The sequence below is a fragment of the Canis lupus genome, chromosome 10, assembly GCF_011100685.1.
Source record: "Canis lupus familiaris isolate Mischka breed German Shepherd chromosome 10, alternate assembly UU_Cfam_GSD_1.0, whole genome shotgun sequence".
Lineage (NCBI taxonomy): Eukaryota > Metazoa > Chordata > Mammalia > Carnivora > Canidae > Canis > Canis lupus.
This window is the reverse complement of record NC_049231.1, coordinates 7,917,545-7,945,185: the sequence shown is the minus strand read 5'-3', so window position 1 is coordinate 7,945,185 and position 27,641 is coordinate 7,917,545. Positions and strand designations below refer to the sequence as shown.

General features: G+C 43.1%; 1 long non-coding RNA gene across 5 annotated transcripts; it reads right to left on the bottom strand.

Moving 5' to 3' along the window:
- Window positions 1-339: 339 nt before the first annotated feature.
- Window positions 340-27,641, bottom strand: LOC102156825. 5 transcript variants are annotated; one of them, XR_005365139.1, is made up of 6 exons: window positions 26,839-27,011; window positions 24,040-24,171; window positions 19,354-19,479; window positions 11,866-11,964; window positions 9,519-9,586; window positions 340-1,383 (listed from the first exon to the last, which is right to left on the bottom strand). It is a non-coding gene; the product is annotated as an uncharacterized LOC102156825 (long non-coding RNA). The 5 variants fall into 5 exon arrangements; XR_005365137.1 differs by lacking the exons at window positions 19,354-19,479; window positions 26,839-27,011 and adding an exon at window positions 27,509-27,641; XR_005365138.1 differs by lacking the exons at window positions 19,354-19,479; window positions 26,839-27,011 and adding an exon at window positions 27,032-27,130.

The window sequence follows — 27,641 nt, the reverse complement described above, 5'->3', positions numbered from 1 at the left end:
CATTACTGCGATTGCCCACAACCTTTCAATTTGCTGTACAAATTCTTATCTTGGCCAGTTACATGAAGCCAAATTAAAGCAGGAAACACTTGATCTGAACAATTATTTGTCAGTCTCCAGAAAGGGCTTATACAAAAGAATTGAAGAAACAAGTAAGTAAAACTTTAGTTGTTATTAAAAGATCACCAAAGGATGCCTGGGTGGCTCAGTGGTTGAGTGTCTGCCTTTGGCTCAGGGCATGATCCCGGGGTCCTGGGATCAAATTTCGCATTGGGCTCCTCACAGGGAGCCTGCTTCTCCCTCTGCCTGTGTCTCTGCCTCTCTCTCTCTCTCTGTGTCTCTCATGAATAAATAAATAAAATCTTTTTAAAAAATCACCAAAAAACCAGGTGTGATAGAATCCTGAAGATTTCTTGATCATACTTGGCAGACCTTCTTCTCAAGTCTCAGAGGAACAGTTGGTTTTGTGTAAAAGGTTTAAAAACGACTTAGGTCAAAAAAAAAAAAAAAAAACACGACTTAGGTCAGAGACAACAGCAATGTAGAGAGCGTTGTGCAAACACCACATACCATTCTGAATCAAACAGACACAGCTAGGAGAGGAAAGATCTACAAACTAACCTCCTATGGAATCATGACTTTTTCTAGCAGACTATGAAAAGTTCTGTCCTCTTCGTTTTAAGATAGATGCCAGAAAAGGAGGCAGGAGACTTATGGAAACCATACTGATGTTAATCATAATAACAACAGCTAATGGTGACCAAGTTTCTGTAAAGTCAGCATTATTTCTTCCTTCAGTGTTTGGGAGAATTCACCAGTGAAGTCATCTGGGCCTGGGATTTTCTTTGTGGGAGGTTTTTCATTTTGAATACAATTTCCTTAAGAAATAGAGGGGTTAGAAATGTTCTCTCTCTTTTTTTTTGTCAGATTTATTATAATGTGTGTTTTTCAAGGAGTTTGTTCACATCATCTGAGTCCTTGAATTTATTGGCAGATGCATTGACCATCATATTCCCTTGTCATTTAATGTCTGTAGGACCTCTAATAGTGCCTCCTTTTCACTCCTAACACGGTTATTTGTGTGTTCTCTTTTTTCTTGATCAGTATTGTTAAAGGTTTATAAATTTTATCAACTATTTCCACAAACTGATTTTGGCTTTGTTGACATTCTTCATTTTTCTATTTCACAGAGCATGTAGAAGTCATGTGATCTGACACGTTTTCATAGGATTCACTCTGGCTGCTATTTGGAGAATACACTGGAAGAAGCAAGGACAGAAGCCCAGAAGCCAGTTAGGAAGTTAGTGCAGTGGTCCAGACAGGTGGCTTGCATCAGGGTGGTAACGGGGGAGATCGTGAGCATTAGTCATATCGGGACACCTCCTGAAGAAGAAACAACAGGATTGAATGGATGTACCATGTGAGAGGAGAAGGGTTGCAGATGACCCCAAGGATTTGGGACCAAGCAAATGGATGAATTTGGTAGCCATTAACTTAGATGGAGAATACCTTGTTGCTGTTATAATTAACGAATGTTCTATTCACTAATAGCATATGAAGGAAAAATAATCAATAGACTAATACTAATTTATACAAAGTATTAGTGACTAAGTTTTTTCTTCTATCTCTCAACAAGCATTTGTGTGTGTGATGCGCTAGGCTTTACGCAGGTATGCAGAATCTAAAGAGGTAGTGACTTGACCCATGAGATCTAAAGAGACAGAATGAAACCTGAATGGAGACTTGTTGGCATGAGAGTAAGACTGCTTTTGGGGAGATTTGCTGTGAGGCAAGGAATCCTGCTCTAATTTTCCAGAACTAATTAAGTAACCACTCTTTTACTAGCTGTGTGGTCTTGTGCACATTCTGGATGGTAGTTTTCTAATTAATCTATCAAGGATAACGGATATTCAGTAATTATTAATTTCTTCCCTCTCTAATACTTCTGTAAACCTCCCCAAGTATAAAATTGAGGGCTAGTCCTGCCTGGTCTGTCTTTGAAGGAAATAATGATGAAAACATTCCTTTGGCTTCCTAGATACTCTATGTGGATTTGATACTTTCCGAGAAGTCTCTTCTGAGATGGGGACTCAATTTCTGTCCACCAAGTTGGATCCCAGTCTGGGTCCTGCCCTGAGCCAAAGGCAGAGGCTCAACTGCTGAGCCACCCAGGCACCCCTCTTTCCTCCACTTAAACAGTATTATGCGTCTACTGTGCATCTGTTGCTGTTTTAGGTCCTGGACATTCTGTAGTGAACAATGTAAAACCTCTGTCCTCACGGAGCTTGTTTTCTCCTAGAGGAACAGACAACAGATAACGTCCATTTTTAAATGCCAGAAAGGTTGGGCAGTTATAAACGCTAAGTGATAAGTGTCTATCACATAATATTCCTATTGCCTGATTACTTATCTGCCTCTTCCACAAGAACAGGGCAGAAATGAAGCTTGTTCCTACCTCAGGGCCTTTGCACTTACTGGCCTCTCAGCCAGAACACTTGTTCCCACACTTCACATAGCTCTTTCAGTCACTTTGTCAAAACCTCTGCTAAAATGGAGCTTCCACAAACCAGCCTTCTCCGACCAGTCTACCTAAAGGCACCTTCCAGCCCAGGTCACTAGGCCCCTTCCTCAGCCTTGTCCTTATGACCCTTTGCCCTGCTCGACATGACAGCCTATATGTATTTGCTTACTGTCTATCTCCCCAGGGGAAAGTCTGCTCCGAGGGGCGCAGGCCCTTTCCCATCTGACTTCTTGGGTTCCCAGCACCTAGAGTAATGCCTGACCCTAAGCAGAGGGCAATTTGCTGGGGGGCTGAACACAGGCCTGCCATGCCTGGCCCTGTGCTAGCAGAGTACCAATAAATGCTCCGGGGAGCACATGCATCCATGTGCACTCGTGTGCACAACGCACAAAATGATGACCCATGGGGGATGGTTGCAGCACCCCCAGTGTGATCACATGAGAAAGATGAGAGGTCACAGGTGGGGTGTGGACGGTGGGCCGGAGGTGCAAGAGCAGAGCGTGGGGAGGCGTCTGCCCTCACCCCCTCGGGAAGGGGGACAGTGTGAGGGGAAGGCACAGCCTTCTTGCTTGCTCTGCCCCCCATGCCAGGGCTCAGGAGGGAAAGGGGGTGACGGAGGACACCCAGAGTGTGCGAGGACTATGGAGAGAAGACAGTGGGGTCTCAGACACATCGAATGCCTGCAGGCCAAGAGGAGTGGAGCTCAGGGGACAACAGTTGCTCCGGATCTTGACCTCCCCTCGTTCAAACCTGATGTCGACTCATATTCAGAACTATGCTTCACCTGCTTTTCCTGTCCTGCTCTCGTCCCGCACATGGGCTCAGGGTCCCCTAAGAGGCTCTGGGGGCACAAGACCCAGGCTGGTAGAGCTCTCCAAAGACTCTGGAGAAAGGACTACCGTTCATTTCTTGGTCACTTACAAAATAACACAAAGTTGTTTGTACACATTTTTCAAAGCACAGGGAACAGAATTCTTTCAGATCAATCCACCAGCCAGGAACCCCGACGTTACCATGTGGGTGTGATTCCTCCAAGTCGTTTTCGACCATGGGGAGCGTACTGCATATATCATTTTCAATCCTGCTCTGCTCATTTAAGATCCTCCCGAGCTCTTCTCACACCACTGTAAATTCTTAGAAATCGTCATCATACTTGCTGCACAGGGGCCCGGCATGTGTGGACTCCCCCTGTTGTTGGACGATGACACCCCTGAGGTTCTGAGTGGTCTCAGGTTCCGTGCTGACCGGGCTGAGGGCCTGGGTGGAAGGGCAGACCTGGGTGCCAGCAGCGCCACCCTCCCAGCTGGGAGTCCTGGCAACCACAGAAAAGGCCCAGATGGTGAGGGCACAGGGAAATGGAGAAGCCGGCTGGGGTCTCACCACACAGAGCCTCCAGATGCACTAGTTGGTCTTGATCTGTATTTGAAGACTCCACTTGGATCCAGCAGTGAACCAGGTACCAAGAATGGTATAAAAAGTGCCATATGGGGCAGCCCAGGTGGCTCAGGGGTTTAGCGCCTGCCTTCGGCCCAGGGCCTGATCCTGGAGTCCTGGGATCGAGTCCCACTTTGGGCTCCCTGCATGGAGCCTGCTTCTCCCTCTGCCTGTGTCTCTGCCTCTCTCTCTCTCTCATAAATAAATAAAATCCTTTTTTTAAAAAAGTGCCATATGCTTGGGACACCTGGGTGGCTCAGTCAGTTAAGCATCTGCCTTCAGCTCTGGTTCTGATGTCAAGGTCCTGGGATCGACCCCCTCATCGGGCTCCCCGCTCAGCAGGGAGTCCGTTTTTCCCTCTCTCACTCCCCCTGCTTGTGTTCGCTCTCACTCATGCTGTGTCTCCCTCATAAATAAATAAATAAATAAATAAATAAATAAATAAATAAATAAATAAATAAATAAAGTGCCATATGCAGACGAAGCAAGAAGGTGGGAAGCGGAAGCCACAACATGGTCATAACCTGATGAATGCCAGTAGGAGCTGCACAAGTTTAACTTTTTTAGTAGCTTGATGCTTTGGAAGTATTCATTGCACTTATGAGAACCAGTTTGGATTTTGTGTGCCTTGGGGGCACTTGGGAGCCACACCAGGAGAGCCACGTGCAGCTATCCTCAGGGTGCAATGGTGACTCCAGGCGGCCCTATGGTTTTCTTTAGCCTTCATCGCTTGCTTACTGGCAGATACTGGTAATATCTCAAGCACCGTTTACACTGTTTTGTTGTACAGGGTTTTTGTCGTTTTGCTTTGTATTAGAAGGTTGTGTGTTTGTTAAGTCTGCAGCCGTTTTTGTATAGTCTGTGAACTAAGAATGATTTTTCCATCTTTGAAGGACAGCAAAAAAAAAGAAAAAAAAAGATACACGTATATCAAATCGTCATGTTGTATACTTTAAATATTTTAGCATTTTATCTGTCAATTGTACCTCAATAAAGCTGGAAAAAATAAATAACATTTTTGGCAAATACAAAAAAAAATAAAAAATAAAAATAGGAAGAACATGAGATGGAACCATGTGTGTCCCACAAAGCCTAAAATATTTCCTATCTGGCTCTTTACAGAAAAAGTTTCCTGACCCTTAAGTGAGGGAATAAATAAACTGCAAATCCCAGAGCGTTTGCACAAGATTTTTTTTCCCTTGCTAGGTAAATAGCCCAATGTAGGTGTCCCTAGTTGACAGGAGGCTTCTCTCCACATAGCGATTCAGGAAGCCAGCCTCTGAAGCCTTAGTGTACTCGGCATCCAATGGAATCCTGGAGAAAGGTACACTGGAAAATGCACATCTGCTTCTTAAAACCCCAGCCCAGAAGTGATACATACTGGCTCCTGTGTGTGTGTGTGTGTGTGTGTGTGTAAATACCAATTTTTTATTTACTTATTTATTTAATTGAGGTATAGTGGACACACCATATTACATTAGTTTCAGGTGTACATCATAGTGACTTGAGAGCTCTCCATTATGCTGTGCTCACCACAAGTGTAGCTCCATCTGTCACCATCACAATGCTATTATAATACCATTGACGTATTCCCTACGCTGTACTTTTCAACCCAATGACTTATTGCTTCTATCTGGGTGCCACCCCCCTGAACACTTTCCCTTCTACGCTGCATGTCAGAGAACAAGCGTCCCCTTATAAAAGGGCCGAACATATGTTTGGTGGACAGAGAGATTTCTCTGTCAAGGTTCAGGTACATATATACATAGACTTTGTAAATTTTTAAAGTACGCATTAATAAGTTCAATGGACATTCCATTCTTTTACCTACAAGCAGTATTACTGCAAGGAGTTTTTCGGAAACACATTACTATTGTGAAATTATAATAATTCAATAATTCCCATTATTGAAATTATGGGAAAGTTAGACAAATGTGAACTTGTGCCCATGCTGAAAGAAATCACAGAGAGAGAAGATGCCTCAACAATTTCCGTGATCTTCCCCACTGCTCCAAATAAGGTCACATCCACTGTTCTCCCAAATGAGAGTCTCCTACACTTTCAAAACTCGAAATTAAGACAGTAGAAAATGAAAAAGAAATACCCAAAATTGTTTGATGTAAGTCTAATATCACTGCAGCTCTGTACGATTCTTCTCTTACACAAACCACAATTCTCCAAAGCGTTTCACTAATGTTTAGGTAAAACCCTGGTGCCCTGCTCGCTCAGTATCTTCTAGACTAAACAAGGTATGTTGTTCCAAAAGCAGATGATAGTTGCAAAAACCTACGCTCTCCAACAGCTATAGATCATGATACCTTCATCCCTGTAGTGCAAACCCTCTTCCCCTATGTGTAATTATGACTTAAACAGCCCGTCATTATAGGAGGGGAATGTAACAGGAAAGTCCTTCTCTCTGCTGCAGTAGGGAGCTTGAAAATCTATCCAGTGTGTTCTCAATGTAAGGAAGTAATTCAGATTTCATGTAAGTGCAGAAGGTATGTTAGAAACGTTCAGGTTGAAAATATCAGGTACATCTGCACATGCTCTCAGGTGATTACATTTTATGGTGAAGATACACGGGTAGTAAAGCAGCCTGGGAAACCATTCCTACCCTGACTACTGCACAGTGACGGTCAATTTTCTTGTGGGATTTGAAACCCTCAGAGAGGCAGCAGTCTCTACGGGTAATGAGAGAGGGAGAGAAAAAGAATCAGACCACAAGGAGAGTAGAGTAGAACAGGGGGCAGTATATGAGAGAAGCTTAAGTCTGAGGGTCTGCCTTCTAGAACCATTGCTGGGTCTGCTTCTAGAGCTGCTTATATGTCTTCAGAGGGCTGACAATATTCTACAGAGAAGAATGGAAAATGGACAATGAATAATGGACATGAATAATGTTAATAATGTTTTGCAAATGCAAGGTTTTTCTTTTTATATTAGTGTACAGCTCTTCCTCAATTTACAATGGGGTTTGGTCCTAATAAACTCCTCCTAAGTTGAAAATATCACTAAGTTGTTAAGTCAAAAATGCATTTAATACAACGAGCCTACCAAACACAGCTTAAGCCTAGCCTACCTTAAACGTGCTCAAAACACTGACATTAGCCTACAACTGGGCAAAATCATCTAACACAAAGCGTATTTTGTAACAAAGTGTTGAATATCTTATGTAATTATTGAATACTCAAAGTGAAAGAATGGCTTTATGGACATTGGTTGTTTTCTCTCATGATTCCTGGCCACTGGGAGCCTCAGCTGGCTGTGCTGCCCAGCATCACAGGGTGCTGTCATCCTACATCTCACTAGCCCAGGAAAAAATCAAAATTCAAAATTTGAAGTATAGTTCCTACTGAATACTTACGGCTTTCGCACTATCATAAATCAAAATATCCTAAGTAGAGCCATTGTATGTTGGAGACCATCTGAATTAATTTGAATCCTGTTGTGACATTTCCCTACTATTCTTATAATTGCTGTGATATTATTCATTTTTATTCAGCTAGCTTTTTAATTGGTAAAAATATTTTTCTTTTTTCCCTTTTAAAATTCTTTTTTATAAATATTTTTAAATTTTATTTAAATTCAATTAATTAACGTAATGTATTATTAGTTTCAGAGATAGAGGCCAGTGACTCATCAGTCTTCTTTGGTGACTCTCAGTTTATTTCCTATGATTAGGAGTTCTTATGGTTTGTCTCCTTCTCTGATTTCATCTTGTTTTATTTTTTCCTCTCTTCCCCTATGATCTTCTGTTTTGTTTCTTAAATTCCACATATGGGGATCCCTGGGTGGCGCAGCAGTTTAGCGCCTGCCTTTGGCCCAGGGCGCCATCCTGGAGACCCGGGATCGAATCCCACGTCGGGCTCCCGGTGCATGGAGCCTGCTTCTCCCTCTGCCTGTGTCTCTGCCTCTCTCTCTCTCTCTCTCTCTCTCTCTCTGTGTGACTATCATAAATAAATAAAAATTAAAAAAAATAAAATCTTTAAACTCAAGAGAAGAGAGAACTTAAAAAAAAATTCCACATATGAGTGAGATCATAAGATAATTGTATTTCACTGATTGACTTTATTTCACTTAGCGTAATATCCTCTAGTGCCATCCATGTCATTGCAAATGGCAAGATTTCATTTTTTGATGGCTGAGTAGTATTCCATTGTGTATATATATATATGTGGATAAATACCCAGTAGTGCAATTGCTAGGCCGTAGGGGATTTTCAACTTTTTGAGAAACCTCCATACTACTTTCCAGAGAGGCTGCACCAGCTTGCATTTCCACAAAAAGTATATGAGGGCTGTCCTTTTTCCGTATCTTCATCAACATCTGTCGTTTCCTGACTTGTTAATTTTATCAATATGTAAACTCTTTAAAAGAGAGTGATTTTTTAAATTCTATAATTGTGAAGCCAGTACATTGTCATGGAAAAAATCAAAACTTGACAATAGGTTATAAAGAGGAGAGCAAAACTCTATAGACCCATCCACTACCCTGCCGCCCCTCATTTCCATTCCCGAGTCAGTAAGTGCTATCCGTTTCCTGGGAAGCCTTCAGAAATGTCATCTGTGTACTGATGTTCATTTTAACCTGACTTCCTCTAAATAAAACTGTAGTTTGGTCAGTCCTAGGATAGACCTTCGCTATGCATTTAGCCAATAGGGCATAATCTGAAAGCACCAATTCTTCCAAAACAGCATCCCTCACCATATAGGCCTTAGGCAAAATTGTGATGCAAATCAGTTGTCTTGAAACTCTTCATTCCTCTGTCCTCTCCAAATGTCCCATCACTCCTCAGGACAGCCTTTTGTGACCTTTTGCTGCCCGTTACCATCCCTCACTCAGAGGCTCTCCTGCCCAAATAATGACCCACAGTCAAAAAACCCTATACCGCATCAAGTCTTTCAATGAGATACACAAATTAATACTGGATTGTGAATGGAATAGTTTTCTTTTATAGGTTACCTCTTCTAAAGGATGTCTTCATTTTAGAAAAAAAAAGAGTAAACATAATTGACTCAGAAGAATAAATCTGTAATAGTGGGATTTACCTTTGAGAGTCAATAAATACTTGTTGCATGGCTTCTAGGTGCCAGGCACAGAGCTATGAGGCAGAAACATTTAGATTGGAAGAAACCAATGTCTGCTATGAATAAGAGTCCTGGGCCTGTTCCAAAAAGGCATAGCATGACTAAAGTGGTTACTGAGGATCAGGGAAGAGAGGAGACAATCCAAAATAATAGTAACAGCCTCTCCATGAGTTGAAACTCATGGCTTCCCTTTTGTTTTTAGTTCCTATCTTGTGGAAAATTTTGCTGTTTTCACTCTGTCACAGAGCAGATGGAACCATGATTTATGATTCACAGTTTATGAGGCTAATTCAACATTATACCACACTTCATGCTCTATCATGTTTCCCACATTTGCAATACTTTTTCTTCTGGGACAGTTGTCACAAAAAAAGAACCCTGGGATGTTGGGATGGAAGAGTGTGGAAGGGTGGAAGCATTACAAAGTAGAGGAACTGGTGATATTGCAGGGGGCATTCATGCCTCCAACACATACTTACTGAGTCCCTTAATATGCCAGGCACTGCTCCAGAGATTAAGGTTTTATGAAGTCAGAGAGGTTTTTGCTCTGTGAAGGAGAAAAAAAAATGAACAAGTCAATACGTAAACAAATAACAAGGTCATTTCATAGATGTGCTTTGAAGAAAATAAAATCAAGTGATGTTATTAAGAGTGACTAGAGATGGGCATTGTTAAACTGGGTGGTCAAGGAGTGCCCCCTCCCAAAGGAGATGCCATTGAAGGGAATATTAAATGATAAGAAGGACGTAGTTTCTCAAAAATCACAGGGAAGTGTGTTCCAGGAGGAGGGAACAGAGAGTACAAAGGTCATAGCCTGGGGAGAAGTTTGGAGTGTACAAGATACAGAATCAAGGCCAATGTGGTTTTATATTCACACCCATCCTTAACATCCCTCCTGCCCCTGTTTTCCACCCAGCCATCCATGCTAATGCCACTGGGACCATCGGACAGGATGTTGGCTTTATGATGTATGATGCATCAAATAAAATACTTCCTGGCTCTAATTCAGAAGCCTTAGTGTGGCTCGGATGAAATTCTGTTTCTGACTTCACATTACAGTTCACAAGAGGTCAACTAGCAGAGTGATTCCAATAGAATGCTAGCCTTGCAGCCTGGGGTTGAAAATCCAAACATGAATAGCAAAAGATCTTCAGTGGGTGGTAGTGTTTTTCCTACAATTAAACTTGTTTGTAGAGAAAAGTCAAAATTGTTTCCTAGGTAAATCTGATGAAATCGTCACAGCAAAGGCACAGTATATTCATGGCAACAAACTTTGTCAACTTTTATTCCAGGGTCTGTATGAAGAAATAAACTATTTGGGTCATAGTGAATGATCCACATCAATACCATAAGTGACATTTTTTAAAAAGTCTTTGAAAACTGCATCTTTCTCAAAGCTTACTTGGCAGCCATCTGACACAAATATCTGGCACAAGGGCACCTGGGTGGCTCAGTTGGTTAAGTGTCCTAGTCTTGATTGTGGCTCAGGTCATGATCTCAGGGTTGTGAGGTCGAGCCCCACATCAGGCTCCACACTCAGTAAGGAGTCTGCTTGTCCCTCTTCCTCCAACACTGCTCCCTCTCTAAAATAAATAAATAAAATATTTAAAAATATATCTTGCACAAAGTTTGCAAGAACAAACTTGCCCTCGTGAATCTCAAACTATTTTCCTAACTTTTATAATCACACAACCTGCCAAGGTTTTAGAGAGTAAATGGTCAAGAGAAAAACTGACTAGCTATCTAGTTCACACGCAGGATAGTGAACTGGGGTTAGCCTCCTCTACTGGTCTGTATTACATGCATTGCAATTACCCACCGAATTCTAAGCTGCACAAGAAAGGACCCCAGTAAAGGCACAGTACATTCATGACAACGCACAAGGAACGTTCATCCTAGCCTCTGTGTGATGTAAGGAACCATCTGGGTCTTAGGATGTCCTCGTAACTATGTATCCCCAGCACATAGCACAGCAAATGGCATGAGTAAACACTTGTTGAATAGTTGCTCCGTTCTTAATATTCGGCCACACTGCTTGGCCACACTACTACCCAACACACTTGCTACCTTGAATGAAAACTGCACATCAAACCCCAATGCTGCTTCTTTTGCATCCCTTGCCACACCAAGGTCGGATGTCCTTCAAACACATGTTTGCCATTCCTGAGACTTGCATGACTCTCTGATTGCAAAAAGAAGTGGGTTTTCTGCCAAAATCCAATTTACATTTTTTGGGAATCTGCTAACTGCCCCACACACACCCTTTCTCTTTTACAAAGAAACACTCGATTTAAAAGAGCCCCATGACTAATTCAGAGAAACACTTGGAATCATGAATAGTCTCTATCAGCAACCCTAATGGACTTGAAATCAGTTTTCAAGCTCTTCCTACATCTTTTTTTTTAAGATTTTATTTATTTATTCATGACAGACACACAGAGAGAGGCAGAGACACAGGCAGAGGGAGAAGCAGGCTCCATGCAGGGAGCCCGACGTGGGACTGGATCCCTGGTCTCCAGGATCACACCCTAGGCTGAAGGCGGCGCTAAACTGCTGGGCCACCGAGGCTGCCCATCTTCCTACATCTTTATCCCCTTTCCCTTGCTTCCCACAGCCTCCAAGACTCTTCTCAATACATATCAGTCAAGAGCATCTATTTGATGATCATGTTTGTTCTTCTAGTGACTGAGCCAAATGAAGGTCAGCAGAACCCACAATCTTTTGTTGCAGCCACTTCCCCTCCTACCCTGTTGCACAGCAGATCCAGGAGAGCCCTGCCCTGCCAGCAAAGTCACCCAGAGGTGGGATGTGAACCACAACTGTCACCTGCTCCTTCCAGCTGAGAGAGACTGAGAGCAACGTCTTCTGTAGCTTAGCTTGACAAAGAACTTGAGTTCAGCTCCAAAATCCAGGGGCTAAGGCACCCTGTGGGATACAGAGAATGAAAGGAGCACATTTGATACATCTTATGATCTGTAAAATAGCACATCTGGGTGTTTATTTAAGCAGTAACCAAAAGGGAAAATTGTAAGACACGTTAGGGCCTTGGAAAACATGACTCTCACTATACAGATTCTTAATCGAGAAAAGTGACAGTAAGTGGGATTGAGAAATGTTTTCAGGTTTAACAGTAAACATCTGCTGGGTTCTTGGAATCTTAGTTCGTCCTTGGTTTTTAAGTGTAGAAAACACGGATCATTAAACAAAAAATTCCTGCCTCTCAAATGTAACTACAGCTAATATCTTTATTTTTCAGAAAATGCAATAATTCTGAATCTAGCCTAGAAAAAAATCTGCATGTGCCCCAATAGATCTTCATGTGAATGAAAATACTGCTGATGGGAGTTTTATAAACATGTGTGGGCACATGGAGTGCCCAGGAAGACCACCAAGGAAAGTTCCTACTGTACAGGGCCCCCAGGTCCCAGAGAATTAAGGAAAAGCAAACTCTGGGGCTGTCGATCAGGGCCCAAGGCCCAGACACTTGAGCAATCCTGCTCATTTCCTGAACCTGAACTATTCTGTATTTGCAGTCTTCCTCTAGGTCTCTAGCAAGCTAGTTATAAAACTGAATTATCAAGGTAATTCTTCAGCTCTAAGGTTGGTTGAATGAGCTGTCACTTTGGGAGATATTGTGATGTCTGCTTTACCTTGGAAAGAACTCTCAGTCTTGGCCAAGCTTGGTAGGAGGGGCATGGTGCTTTCCAGAGACATCTAGCATGGCTGGAACCCTATGGAACCAGCAGTCCCATCACAGAGAAGAGGCTTAGAGCTGGAGCACGGCTGAGTGGAAGCATTAGCCGTGTAGAGACTACGGGAAAGAGGGAAAGCAGAGGGAAGGAGCATAGCTTTTCCTGGCACAAGATGGGTGGGTTTCAATAGTCCAAGAAGTGGGTGGGGTCACAATTCCTAGTGACAGGTTGGGTTCTATATGTGACAGTGGCTGCCGTGACCTGCGCAGAAAAGTTACTTGAATGGAAAATTATTCTAAATTACTTTGCTTCTCATAAAATTTATTCCAGAGCAGGAAGGCCACTTGCACCAAAGGTAAGTACTGATGTTTTCCACATCTTTAATTCCTACCAATTCAACTGGGACTTCTGTGATTCCCTACTGGCTGACCAGTGTGACATTCAGCAGAGGCTCAGTCAAACCCATACCTGGAAAGTTGGAACCAGCTCTGAAATGTGTTAGAATATTCATATCCAATAGCAATTAACGGGGGATAAGTTGAGAGTAAGAAAGAGGAGTTCTCCAAACATGGACCATTATCTTCATGTCCCTTAGATATTGTTATTAAACTAAGAAGAACTGAGCCCAAGAAAATAACCCACCATTTTCCCTGGGTGCTTGATTGTTATATCCACAAATGGGGGATTCTTTAAGTATCGAGAGGGTGCGAAGTACCCGTGTGTGTGCGCATTCGTGTATGTGTGTGTGCTGTAGAACTGGGCCGGAGACCAGGGATCAGGTCACATATGCAGAGGATAAAGACCAAAATTTGCCACTGACTCAAGCAGATTGGAGAGGTAAGAAGGTCAATGCAGTTTGTACTGGAAATGTGGGCAGAAGCGGTTAGAGATCCAGAATATTTCCTTCCAGCTTATTCCAAATTTAGTGATAGCAACAAGTATAGGATCTCTCTTCATATAACAAGATAAATAAAATGTTAAACACTGGCAGGCCAGGGGAGATGAACAGAATGCCCTATTTCATGGTGCTGCACTTTGTGTGAGAAGCCACTAGAATGGAAGCTAGACTGGACCGGGGGCTGAATGATGAGAGGCAGCAGGACAGTGGAAGGTCATGCTGTGTGCGGAAAGGAATGAGCATAAGGAAAAGAGACACTGAGGAGAACACCGAATGATATCTTTGATTCCAGACTTTTCCAGAAACCCCAGGCCTATTGGTAGGTCTGGTGTATCCCTACAGGACATCAATCGATGGGTCTGGGATCTGTGGCATAGGCTTCCATAAATCAGAGTATGATGGCTAAAAAAAAAAAAAAAAAAACCTACCAACAATGAACACACCCATACACACACATAGCACAGGACCTCACCATCTCCAGCATTTTACCGTCACCAAAACAATACCAGATTGGGCAATCTTTGACATGCTTTTCTTTTCCAAAGGTGTCCTGACAATTTAGGCCATTTTAAAGCAACTACCTGCAATTGACTGTAACTTGCTAAACAATACAGAGGTAATCATGGCCTCAGCTCCAGGAAGGGAAATGATCGGTGTCAGGGAGAGTCACTGCCACCACCTGGGTGCCTCCCCCAGAAGGAGACCTGCATCGAAAGGAAGAAGGCTGTATCCCCCTCTAACTTAAGAGTTCAGATTTAGAATAAAGGCCATGCTTTCTTCTGGAAAGGAGAATTCTGATGTCCTGATCCATCCTGCAGAACAAGCATGTCCCTTCCTTTCTTTTCAAAAGTCAGATGGGCTTAGAGGGTCGAATGCTAAGTGAAATAAGAGAAATAAGTCAGAGAAAGACAAATACCATATGATGTCATTTCTATGTGGAATTTAGGAGAATATAAAAAACAAACAAAAAAGAACAAAAAAAAATGAACAAAGGAAAAAAGAGATCAACAAACAAACAAAAATAGACTCTTAAAATACAGAGAACAAACTGATGATTGCCAGAGGGGAGGTAAATGGGAAGATGGGTGAAATAAAGGGGATTAAGAGCACACTTATGAGGAGCACAGAGCAATGTATAGAATTGTTAAATCATTATATCGTATGCCTGAAACTAATACAACACTGTATGTTGATTATACTTCAATAATAATAATAATTAATAGTTTTAAAAAGAAAAAAAAAAAGAATTAGAAGACCAAAGGTTGTTGGGTCTCCACCAGTTCCATTTGGGATTATAAAAGTTCAGGCACCACGTCCTGGCATTCCTGGGAAATCTACTCAGCCTATCTTCATAATTCCATGCCAACCTACCCCCAGTTCTGGAGAGAGACAGCAACCCCCACCCCCCCCCACCCCAGAGGCTGTACATTGACTGAGACGCTGAGACAGGCATCTGCTTTCGCTGTTCCTACTGCCACAGGAATAGGCTGGATTGGACGTCTCAAGAGATGCTTTCCGTGCCTGTGATGCCAGAGGTCACTGGACTAAAACACTGGACTTGGCTTTCTGGTTAGACACTTGGCCAGTTAGTCACTGCCTTGACGCCTCAGCCCATACCCAAGCCCCAGATGCAATCAGCATTGACCAGGGAGGGCCCCGAGTCACCAGGGCCCTGGTGACTACTTAATATTTTATTATGTAGAATAAAGCATGTAACACACTCTCACTACTGGGGGAGGAGGTGCTCCCCAGAAAATCAGTGCAGAAGGGCATTCTGATAGAACTGCTTTTTAATCATTCATTCAACAGAGTTTTCTCAGACACTGTGCTGGGCCACAGAGATGAAGTGAACCTGACCGATGGTCCGTGCCTTCACCTAGCTTACCATGTAAGCACAGGTTTGAGACTCTATATAATCCGACTTCAAATCCAATTGCTTATCTCTGCACAGCCTCTTTGGGTATAAAATGAGGACAGTGTAACCATCTCAGAGGGTCATCATGAGGCTTAAATGAGATAATCCACATGAAGTATTTGGCCAGCTGCCTCGCTTGGAGTCAGTGGTGGTTATCATTAAAATTATTATGCCGTGGGGGCCTGAACTGGCCAGCCTCCAGGTCACAGGAGGTACCCTGGGAACCGAACACTGGACACAAGAATACCCTTATCTATGTATGAAGGGCCTGGCGCAGATAACCAGGCCCAGCATCTCTAAAGACCTGGTTCCAGGCGGCACAGCCCTAGAGCTCTCAGTTGAGGCTCAGCAGCCACAACACAGAGCCAGGAAGAAGCGAGCCACCAGCCCTGCTGGCAGGCCCTGGCTCCAGGCAGCGGTAAAGGTTCCCAGAGGCCTTTTGTCCATTGTCCCTTGAACAGAACATAAACATCTCCACGGCTGCCATTCAGTGGACATCCTGTTTACATGCTGAGTGGGGATCTTGGTTGCTTTCCCTCTTTGCTTTTTAAAAGCTGTAATTATGTTTACCCAAGTCCAGCAGTAGGTGCCAGGAGGGCTGTGAGTTGACTCCGCTGGCGAACACTGCAGACGGCTGGCAGCAGCCCCACTGACCCCTGCATCCAGGCAGAGAGCCAGCTCCATGCGCACCGACACTCCCTACAAGGACAGTCGCTCTGGCCAAGCTGTTTTCTTTCCTCGTGCACTGGGACACTCTGGATAATAATGGCCTGCAAGTGCCAAGCTACGTCAACCCCATGAACTTTCTGGATAACTGAAGTATGAAGGGAGGAGCACGGTGAGAAGCTCCGTGGAAGGCTGCCTGCGTACCGGGCCATTTCACGTAGATTGTTTCAGATAACCCTGTACAATCCCGAGTTAGGTGTCGTTACCTACTTTTATAGATAAAGGGACTAAAAAGCACAGATTAATTCATTTGTATGAAATGACTCACTAGTAAGTGTTAGCAGCTCTATAGGCCATTTTCTTTCTAGTCCAGGAGGAAATAAAACCTGAATTTCAGTAATCCTTAGGCTTTCCTGGAAATCCAGATGAGTGGTTCTGACCCAGCAGGTCCTGGGCTTTTTAATTTTCCTTCCCACTCTAACTGGGGTAACATATTGTCCCACTTTGATCGGATGGGTTCTAAAGAAGGCAGGGAGCCCCTTCTAGCTCGCAGCGCTCGCTGCTTGCAGGGCACCCTTCCCGCTCTGAACTGCGATGCGCTCCGGACAAAATAGAAGAAATGACTGCTGTGGATTTCAGAAAGCAAACTGCAGGAGGCAGGTTGTGGAGGGAGAGTTTGACATTTGGAGAAGTGATCGGCATGGGAGTTAGCTTCTTGGCTTTTGTTCGGTTAGTTTGGCTAATGAAACAGAACCTGGAGAGGAGGCTGGGGGAAAGGAAGAGAAAGGCCTCAGAAAGGGAGAACCTGAGTTGTGGGGTTAAGCCAATGTTAACTCGGATAGAACCCTGTTCCTCTAACTCCTCTTACGGGGTTTGAAGCAATCTCTAGGATGGCCTCTAGCGAGCCCTGCTTCCTGGTACCCACTCCTTGTGTGATCCCTTCTCCTTGACTGTGGGCTGGATTCAGTGACTCCCTTCTTGATATAGAATAGAGAAGTGATGGATGTTATTTCCAAGATTAGATTATGAGAATACCATGGCTTCTGTCTTGGCATCTCTCTCTTTCTCCATCTCTGTCATCCCTCACTCTGGGGGAAATAAGCCAACATGCCCTCTGGAGCCCATAAGTCAAGGAACTGAAGTCTCTGGCCATTGAAGCCTGCCAACAGCTGGGGGCATAAGCTTAAAGTGGATCCTGTCCCAGCTGAGGCTTGAGTCCGCTTCACCTCTGGCCAGTGCTGTGATTGTCACTTTCCAAGAGATGGGAGGTCAGAGGCACCCAGATAAGCCTCACTTTGCAGATTCTGAACCCACAAGTGCTATGAGATAATAAATATTTATTGTTTTTTTAGAAGATTTTATTTATTTTTTCATGAGAGACACACAGAGAAAGGCAGATATACAGGCAGAGGGAGAAGCAGGCTCCATGCAGGGAACCAGACGTGGGACTCAATCCTGGGACTCCAGGATCACACCCTGGGCAGAAGGCAGGAGCTCAACTGCTGAGCCACCCAGGCATCCCATGAATATTTATTGTTTTAAGCTGCTGAGTTTGGGGGTGATTGGTACCCAGCAAAAGATAGCTAGTATACAGCGTAAGCATGGATTCTAAAGAGAGAGAGGAGATGGTACAGAAGAGCACAGTGCACAGTTCACCAAGGCAGCCTCCTGCTACTGTGAACAAATCCTTGTGGACCCCTGGGCCACTGACAGTAACCTCATGTCACAGCTCTAGAAATCTATAAAGAAAACATTAAAAAGTTCGGCTTCATTCGGAGATATTTCCCAAGGGAGGAGCATTCACAATGTGGTTGCAAGCTGCCATAACTCAGATGGATCTGGCCCCGGAAAAGATGAGACTTTGATGGTCCAGTGAGGAAGAGGTGGATAGAGGCTGGGACAAAGCAAGACTGGGTGTGCTGTGGCCTTCATCCTCAAGAAGGAGGAACCAGGAGGTAATGATACGTAGCGTAATGTGATCAAGGACAGGTAAGGAGAACTCGGGCTGGATAACAGGTGGCGTCCACATGTAGGCATATCTAGACCAGTGACTGAAGCAGTGTCACTGTGACTCTGCAAGTCATATCAGTGGGAGATCTTCTCTCCCCTATGGCTGATAGTGAGAGGACATATAGTCTGCTAGAGGGTAGGAGGCTGCCAAAAGCTTGTCCAAATGTCAACCTGGGGTCATAAGCAAGAAAAGAAACCATGGAAGAACATGAACTCTACAGACTGGGTCAAAGATGGGCTGTAATGAAGCCTATAGTTGGTAGGGGCACCAGAAGCTCAGCTGTCAACCCAGGCATACCAGGTAAGTGTTGTGGCAACAGGCAGATTTGAGGCCCCATAGCACTATGGGCTGGAAGGAGGCTCTGAGTGTGCTCCTTGCCATGGTAGGCTGAATAGCGGACCCCAAATATGTCTACATCCTAATCCCTGGGACTTGGGATTGTGACGTCGTTACGTAGCAAAAAGGACATCTCCCAAGATGGGGAGAAAAAGCCTGCAGCATCCAGATGGGCCCAATGCAATCACAAGGGTAAGAGGGAGGCAGGGAGACTCAAGTCCGTTGGACAAGGCAATGTGATGACAGAGCAGGGTTTGGAGTGAGGAACTTTGAGAGTGGAGAAGGGGTCACCAGCCAAGGAGCATAGACAGCCGCAAGCAGCTAAAAAAGGTAAGAAAACCCATTCTCTTCTCTCCTCAGAAGATCCAGAAGGAGCCAGCCCTGCCAACGCCTTCACTTTAGCCCAGGGAAAATGATTTGGGGGCTCTGGCTTCCAGAGCTACAGCACAATAGTAAATCTGTGTTGCTTTAAGCCACTAAATGTAAAGCCATTTGTTACAGCAGCCACAGGAAACCAGGGCAGAGACCACCAGAAAATGGTCAGAGGACAGCAAGGAGTAAAGAGGGTGGGTTCCTAGAGCCAAACAGCCCTGCAAGAAATAACAGCAGCAAACCAGCAGGAATTCACGCCCTAGGGAGCCACACTTGGATTATCTCCATAGTTGAAGCTGAAGACCATCCCTGCCTGTCTCCCTGGTCATTATCTTGTCAACATCCAGAGCATTTCCCAGAGAAGCTTCTCCAGTTGGCCTTTTAGTAAAGGCTGTGAATCAGGGAAGAGAGAAGTGAGACGTACCAAATGGAACGCGCAGCATCGATGCCAACTGCTCCTTGGGGCTCCTACTTGTCACAGAAGTTGTACTAGGGACGATTTCAGATCAAGACCAAGCACTTCCTTCTCTGCTGAATCGCTTTTCTGCGACTTATAGGTCAAAGACACACAAGTACATCAATGTGTATAGAAAGTGGGATTCACTGAGGCTCACTTTATGATACAAATAAATGTATAAATCCCTGTTACAGATTTGACTACGTAAAAAAATCCCAAACTTCTTTAGATCAAAAAATACACCAAATTCAAAAGTTAGGCAACAGATTTAAAAGCATCTACGGATTTAAAAGCTGATACATCTCATACAACATACATTTACAGCTAATCCATTTGCTAAAATGTTTGTAACTAATATATTTTATGTAATATAAAAAAGAGAGCTCTTCCAAATTATTGTGAAAAACAATTAAACCTTATCGATAAATATACAGCCCATGACCAGATAATTCTTTAAAAGTAAAAACCCCAGGGGTGCCTGGGTGGCTCAGTTGGTTAAGCGTCTGCTTTCAACTCAGGTCATGATCTCAGGGTCCTGGGATGGAGCCCCACATCCTGCTCCCTGCTCAGCAGGGGGTCTGCTTCTCCCTCTCCCTGTGCTGCTCCCCCTGCTCCCGGCTCATGTTCGTTCTCAAATAAAAAAATTAAGTCTCTTAAAAAATAAATAATAAATAATAATAAAAGTAAAAATCCCAACTGGAAAAGAGAGACAATATGTCATCCTTCTAGATTGCAAAGGATATGCTGGTAAGTTGAAGCAGGAAAGTACATTTTTAAACCGTCGGGTGCAGGGAATCCGCCTCTGCTTGTGTTGTGACATACTGTCTCGTCAGTGTGTGCAAGACACATCTCTTATTTTATTGTCTCAATGTTTCCCTCCGTATTTGTCTGCCCCACACTCATAACCTCCCATTTGTGGAGACATCGACTCTGACATGTGCAAATCCGTGCTCTTGGATAGGTATTAGTTTCCTGTAGCTGTCGTAACAAATTCTCTCTCCAACATGGTAGCTTAAAACAATAATAGTTTTATTCTGATGTCTGCCTGTCTTCACATGGCCGTCTTTACTTCTCTGTTTGTCTCTACTCTGTATGTCTCTTATTAAGATCACTTGTCATTGGCTTCAAAGCCCGCTCAGATAATCTGGGGTGAGCTCATCTTAATATATCTTAATATCTTTACTTAATCACATCTGCTAAGACTTTTTTTCAAAAAAAAAAAATTCACAAATTTCAGGATGTGGACCTATCTTGTGGGAGGCCACCATTCAACCCACTACAGTATCCTTAAAAAAAAAAAGCTATGGAGAGACGTGTGTGTGTGTGTATAATTTTTCATAAGTAATATCTTTCTATATATCTTATTCTGTATCCTATAATTTTCACTGAACACTTTTGGTCTATCCATAATGTTCTTATGTACCTAGGTCATATTCCAGAGTACACATCCCCATGTTTTCCTTACTCAATCTCCTCGTTATAGATACCTAAGTTCTCACCCCCTGTCTGCTACCACACACAAGGCAGCAATGGACAGCATTGCTCATATCGATATGTTGCAAGTGATTCTCTGGAGTATATTCCTGGGAATAAGTTGGCTGGTTCCTCCGATTTCCTAAGTATTGCCAGACTGTGGCTGTACCAGTTTGCTCTCACGTGCACGAGGGTTCCTTTTTTACCATATTCTTCCCAATATTGGAGTCATTCAATTTTATTTTTGCTCTTCTCGTGTCTGTGAAGTGCTATCTCACTGTTGCCTTTGTTACAACATCTCCGATGACTAGTGAGACAGAACTTTTCTTACGTGTCTTACATTTTCCAGTATCTATGACTTTACCCAGAACAGAGAGGCACCTGAGCACACTGTCACGTCCTTGAAATATTGGTGTTGTTCGTTTTTGTTCTAGATTAATATAGATGCGCCTTTCTTATCTTCTCTCTGTTCTCCTTATTTAGACAGGAACTAACTTTTCTAGTTTATTTCCACACCCGTAGTTCCCAGGCCAAATATTTGTCTTTGGTTCTTAGCCCACACTCACTGTTCTATTCTGTGGAGAAAGGCAGCGAGCAGGAAGCCTGAAAACTGCCTGAGTTCCTTGCCAGCTAAATTCTCATTAGCCGTTGAGAGGCACCTGCCCCTGATCAGCAGCTGGAAAAAAGGGCCAGAGCCAACCTGTTTCTCTCTGATAGCACCCCGACTGCAGCAGCAGTGGCAGCCCCGTGGTTCCAGGAGCGTCGGTGACTCTGCGGTTGCAGCAGCACTGGCCATGTTGGTCCAACATAGGCCACAGCAAGTGTGGGCTCACCGCCTCCAGCCCAGGTGTGGGAGCAACTCCCTGAACTCTCAGGAGAACCATCCTTTCCCTTTTGCTTCTCCAGATCTTTCAGTATCTTTGTAAATTGCCTCACTGCCTCAAATACCTCTCAACTTGAACAATCTAAAATGATTTGTTTTCCTGACTGGGCACTGACTAAGACACTTTCTCTACTCTTAGCATCCTCCTGGAATGATTCTTTATCCTCCACCACCATTTTTTAAAGATTATTTATTTATTTATGAGAGAGAGAGAGAGAGAGAGAGAGAGGCAGAGGGAGAAGTGGGCTCCATGCAGGGAGCCCGACATGGGACTCGATCGATCCCAGGACCCCAGGATCACACCCTGGGCTGAAGGCAGGCGCCAAACCACTGAGCCACCCAGGGATCCCCTCCACCACCCTTTTGAAGCATGTCTTTGGGAGGCAAACATTCCCAAATTTTGTATGTATATCTTTGTTTCACCTCTTGCATCTCAGTGATAGTTCATCAGGGTATAAAATCCCAGGAGTATCATCCTGTACTTTGAGTGTGTTACCCCACTGTCTTCTTGCATCCAGTGTTGCTGTTGAGAAGTGTGACAACAGCTTAGTCTTGTTCTTTTTGAGGTCATCTGCTCTGTCAAGAATCATCTAGAATTTTTAAAAAATTATCTAGAAATTTTTCTTTGTCTTCTAGGTTCTTAAAAATCTTTATAATATGGCTGGTGTTGATTTTTTAATCTCAACTGTAGGATTCTCTAAAAGCCCTTTTGATCCAAAGCTTTTTATGTATATTTTATACAAATAATCATAATTCTTGAAATATTTCTTCACCTACTTTCCATTCTAGGATCCCTATTATATTGGCACTTCTCTTTTTATATTCCATATCTCTTAACTTTTCTTTTATCTATTCATGCTCTGTATTATATCTCTCTGATACCTAAGGGCTTAGTCTTCCAACCCATTCATTACTTTATTCAAGGTTTCCATTCTGCTGTTCAATCCATCTACTGGGATTTTCAGTTCATCATCTATTTCCTTCCTCTTACCTAATATCTCTGGTTGGATCTTCTTTATCCTGTTCATTTCTGTTTGGTTTTTTTTTTTAAGATTTTATTTATTTATTTGAGATTGACAGCACACAAGTGAGAGAGAGAGAGAGAGCACAAGCAGGGAGGGGTCAGAGGAAGAGGGAGAAGCAGACTCCCCACTGAGCAGGGAACCTGACGAGAGGCTCCATCCCAGGATCTTGAGATCATGGGCTGAGCTGAAGGTAGATGCTTAATCAACTGAGCCACCCAGGCACCCCTCTGTTTCTACTTCTGATATTTTTTCCTTTGAGGATATATATTATATTTATTTTATATTCTTGTGCTCTCTGAGCTATTAACTCCAACTTCCTTTATTATAGATTGTTTAGTTTATTGTCTTTTACAGCAATTAAACTCCTCTAATCTATTTTCCTCAATAAGTTCATCATATTAATTGGTTAGCAATGTGGCACCAGATGGAAGGGCTAACCAAAGTCTCCCAGGCCTTCACATTGACACTTTCCTGAGAGTTTAGAAAGGTGTCTGGAGGAATGAGATCACTTCTTCTTGACCATTTCAAACTCCACTACCACTACCACACACAGCTATCCACACTCCCAGTCAGGTAGCTCTGTTCTCCAAGCACCTCCTTCTCCTTCCATCTACAATGCTTAGAGAGCAGCATCCCTCACTGGAAATCATCTAGTCCACCAGGGACAGCGGGAGGAAGGAAGAGAAAATCCTTGGGAACTAGACCTTCCACCCACCCTTGGTATTAGTAGCTGGGTTCTAGCTCTCCCATAGTTTCACACTAAGGAAAAGTGATCATCACTTTATTCTTGTCTCACAGTGTCTTTAGGGCAGGCAGTGACCAAACTCCCTATTTATCTCCCTTTCAATTTTCCCAAAATACTACTTTCATTATGTCACTTTCACACTCAAACATCTTCAATGGCTCTTCATTATCCATTGGATTAAAAAAAAAAAAATTCCAGCATACAAAGCCTCCTCTATTCTTCTTTTTTCTCAATACTTTCTTCTGGCATCTTTGTAATAACTTTGCTGTCCTATCTTTAATCTTACATATCCATCACAGCATAGTTTCTTATCCATAGCAGAGACATAAAAATATACCCCTTAATTAATTGTGCCAACTGGTAAGCTAATGGTACTAAAGAAGTGGAAAAATAATTGTCCTTGGTTTAGAAAAAGAAAAATCCCTCTTGTTGGGTACAGAGAGGTCACAATCTACCATCACTAAGACATGTGTTAAACATTTTCACAATGTTGGAAAAAGGTTTGCAAAAGAGTGAGCCAAACTCACTTATCTGACCTCTCTTCTGATCGTTTCATGTTTTCAAGATGTCTTCGTAGTTTGCAGCTATGGAATAGGGTTATAGAAATTAACTTCATGATGTTGATCTCATTAGCAGCATTTTAACAAACAGGAGCTAACCTGTAAGGAAAGCAAAGGCACCAAAATATGATGTAGCCTGCCCAAGTGCTCTGATCTAATAGCTTAGGTTATTGGCCCCAGGACCAATGCGACAGTTTGCAGTTACAATTCCTTCCCCTCAATCGTAAAAATGTGTCAGTTCAGTGGGAAGTAAAATGGGTGTTTCAATAAAGACTGCAAGATAAACTCATGCATCACAAACAAAATACGTGCCTGATTCCAATAGGAAAAATAATTTTTTAAAAATGTCCAGCAGTTGGATGAGATTTCTTTTGATGGTTCCACCATTTATCTTTGGAAGCCAGTCATTTCTATGTCAGCTTGCCCAAGTAGCTTAGGGAACATAAGAGTTGCCAATAAGGACTCTGACTTTTTAAAGGTCTCTTTGTGGCTGCATGACTAATGGTGCCTATGTGTACTTAGCAGGAAATACCAAGCTAACAAGGAAGACCACGAATCCACAAAATTTTAATTCTAGTCTTGGTAGAAGTTAACCTCCACATTCATGTTTTTGTGTTATGAATTTTCATGACGACTTTAAAGTTTGCCATGGTATTTATGGTAATTTCATTACAAACCACATCTTCATCTTTTAATTTCTTTCCTATTTATAATTATATGACTGTAATTAAAAGGTATTACCAGTACACGCTATCCTAGCTAAAAGCTAGGTCTGCCAGACTTATAATATTTAAGACATTTCTCTGGCTTCGTTTCTTTTCTCCATTTTGGAAGAAGCGTGGGGGAGGAAAGGGAGGCAGTGGAGACTTCGGTCATTATAACCTCAAATCCTTTCATCAACTTCTCTTTGTTCCTTAAAAAAATTAAAATTTTTCCAAACAGCACCCCCCACACACACACCAAATGAAATGTTTTGATGTAATAGTTTCCATTTCAGCTTCTCACCACATCTGAAGTGACACTCATTCAGACTCACTAAGAACATGCAAAGGACTCCAAGGTTTGTTAAGACTTGGATTGAATTCTGTCTTCCAGTGGTGGTGCCAACAGCCTCTGTCCCCATTGTTCAGAGTCCCAGAGGCTGAACACCATGGCTGAGATACCTCTAACCTTTCTCATTTAGCACATAGTAGGTACTTGTGGGAAAGACTTCCTCATTCCAATGAGGTATCACTCACAAGTCCAAGAAAACTATTTAGAGGCAAAGGAAACTGAGCATCTGAGGCTAAGCGTCAGCTGAAAAAAAAAGAGGGTGGAGAGCTAGCTGATAATTAACCATACTTTTAATATCTTCAAAGAAGGCTGAAGCTGATGTGCACAACTGCTGTCTTCAAGGGGTTCACAAACCAGCTGGAGCGAGGATGCACATCTGCTGGTTTTTTGCTAATCTACTATCCATCTTTCCATGAGAGAAGTGACACTCTCCCAACCCTGATCGGACTGTCAATTGCTGCATGACATTTACTTTAGGCCAAATGCATTGAACCAGGTCAATAAAATCATTTTGGGTGAAAGAGTGCCAAAACAATCTGTCACTGTCTTGCTCGTTAGTGCTATAAATGTGGCCTCGTATTGAGCACTGACTCCTCCCTCCTCTCGTGAAAAGCTTTTTGGGATACTTTGGGATCTTTTCCTCCCTAATACAACTTCACTAAAGCAATCTTGATTCACTAGAAGGTTGAATCTCAAAAAAGTAAGAGTCCAAATCTTGATTGCCTCTCTCCTGAAAGGATGCTGGGTACCTCTTTGTCCAACCTGCCCTCTTTGTCAAGCCACAAGGAAAAGTCCTTCCTCCTGAAGCACTTCCTCCCTGGAGCAAGGGGTAACCACCGCCTTAGATTTACAGTGATTCCTCACAAAACTAACAGAATCTGCTCCAGAATGACTTGTCATCTGCATTTCGATCAGTGACTTACAACCTTAGCTCCATATTGGTATCACTTGGCTTGTTCTTGGGACCTCCTAATGCCCCGGCCACACTCGACCAATTAAGTCAGAATGTCAGGAGGTGAGACCTAGGTCTCGGAGTTTGTGCAAGCTCTGAAGATAATCCCAGCATGCAGCCATATTAGACACAAGGAAGCCACTAGTGACTTTGACATAGCCAGATTCTCTCTCTTTTAATTTTAACCTATAGTCCCCACTGTACAATAAGGGTATTAATATGTCATCATATGTACTGCATATATTTGTCCCAGCTTGATGATTGTCTTTATGATTTTGCCAGAGACCCAGATACACACACATATGTATGTATATACATATGTGTACATGTGTGCATATGCATATATACCTGTGTGTGTATATTCTATATTTTCCTTTAATAGTTTCAGGGAATGAGCAGAATTGTAAGTTGACAGGGCTAATAGTAGCAGGTGGACTTACTGACCCAGTGGACATGATGGTGTCTCTTAAATGGATATGTTCATCCCCAGAAGTTCTGGTTTATTAGCTTAGTGTTAACTTTGTGCCAGGTACTATACTAGGTTCTAGGGACTCAGCAGTGACTAAGGACATAGCTGATCCCTTATTGGTAGAGCCTAGTGGAGGATGGTAGACAGTAATCAATCACATGGATAAATGTTACACACCACGACCTGTGTTCTGGAGGAAAGGAATGTGAACCCTAAGAGGATGCAACAAGGCACTTAAGAGCTTGGGGTCATCCCTGGCCTGAGAATTATTCCAGGGTCATCCCTTACTCACATGGATTCCTTAATAAGAATGTTCACTTCCTCAGTGCAAAGCAGTTTAGGGTCCGTTATATGAAGGGAGGCTTTTTTCTGGAAGAACTCTAGGCTCTAAGATGGACTTCTAGAACACCATGTTTTCAGCACAGTGCTTGCCATGTGAATTATTTTGGAACATTCCTAATCACCAATAAGCCTTAGATACGCACACATTCCACGTTGGTCCCTAAGGAACTCATCTGCGGTTTGGTCAACCACAGAGCCATCCATTTTATAAATGGTCTACAAAGCCAAGGACTAGAATCTCTCCAGCCTGACAATCTTCTCTTTGTTCCCCAGAACTCCAGGAATTCTAAGAATTCCTGGACTTTTTTTAAAAAGCTATATACACTAGAGAGAATTGGTGATATTTAAAGAAACTTGTCAAACTTAAGTGTACCCTGAAAGTCAGATCTTCTCCAGTTTAACATTACTGATCACTGCTGGGGACCAGCCATGCTCTATGTGCAGAGAACATCTATAGATCTGAAGCTTTTCAGGATTTATATTGCTCCTTCCTATAGGAAAATGGGGAACACATTTTTACTTTTTAATCCCTACTCCTACCCACCCTGGAACCCACAAAGGGACCAACATCCTATAGCATTCAGTAATACATGTTGAATAAATGGGAACCATTAGGGTACCTGGGTTCCCAGACATGCTCTAACGGGGTTTAGATCAGGATGAGGTTGCTACTGGGCCCAGGGCCTTGGGATTCTTTGGTGGTGCGGTGGCAGTGGCAATTACGTACGCAGCCACTCGTTTTACCCCACAGGA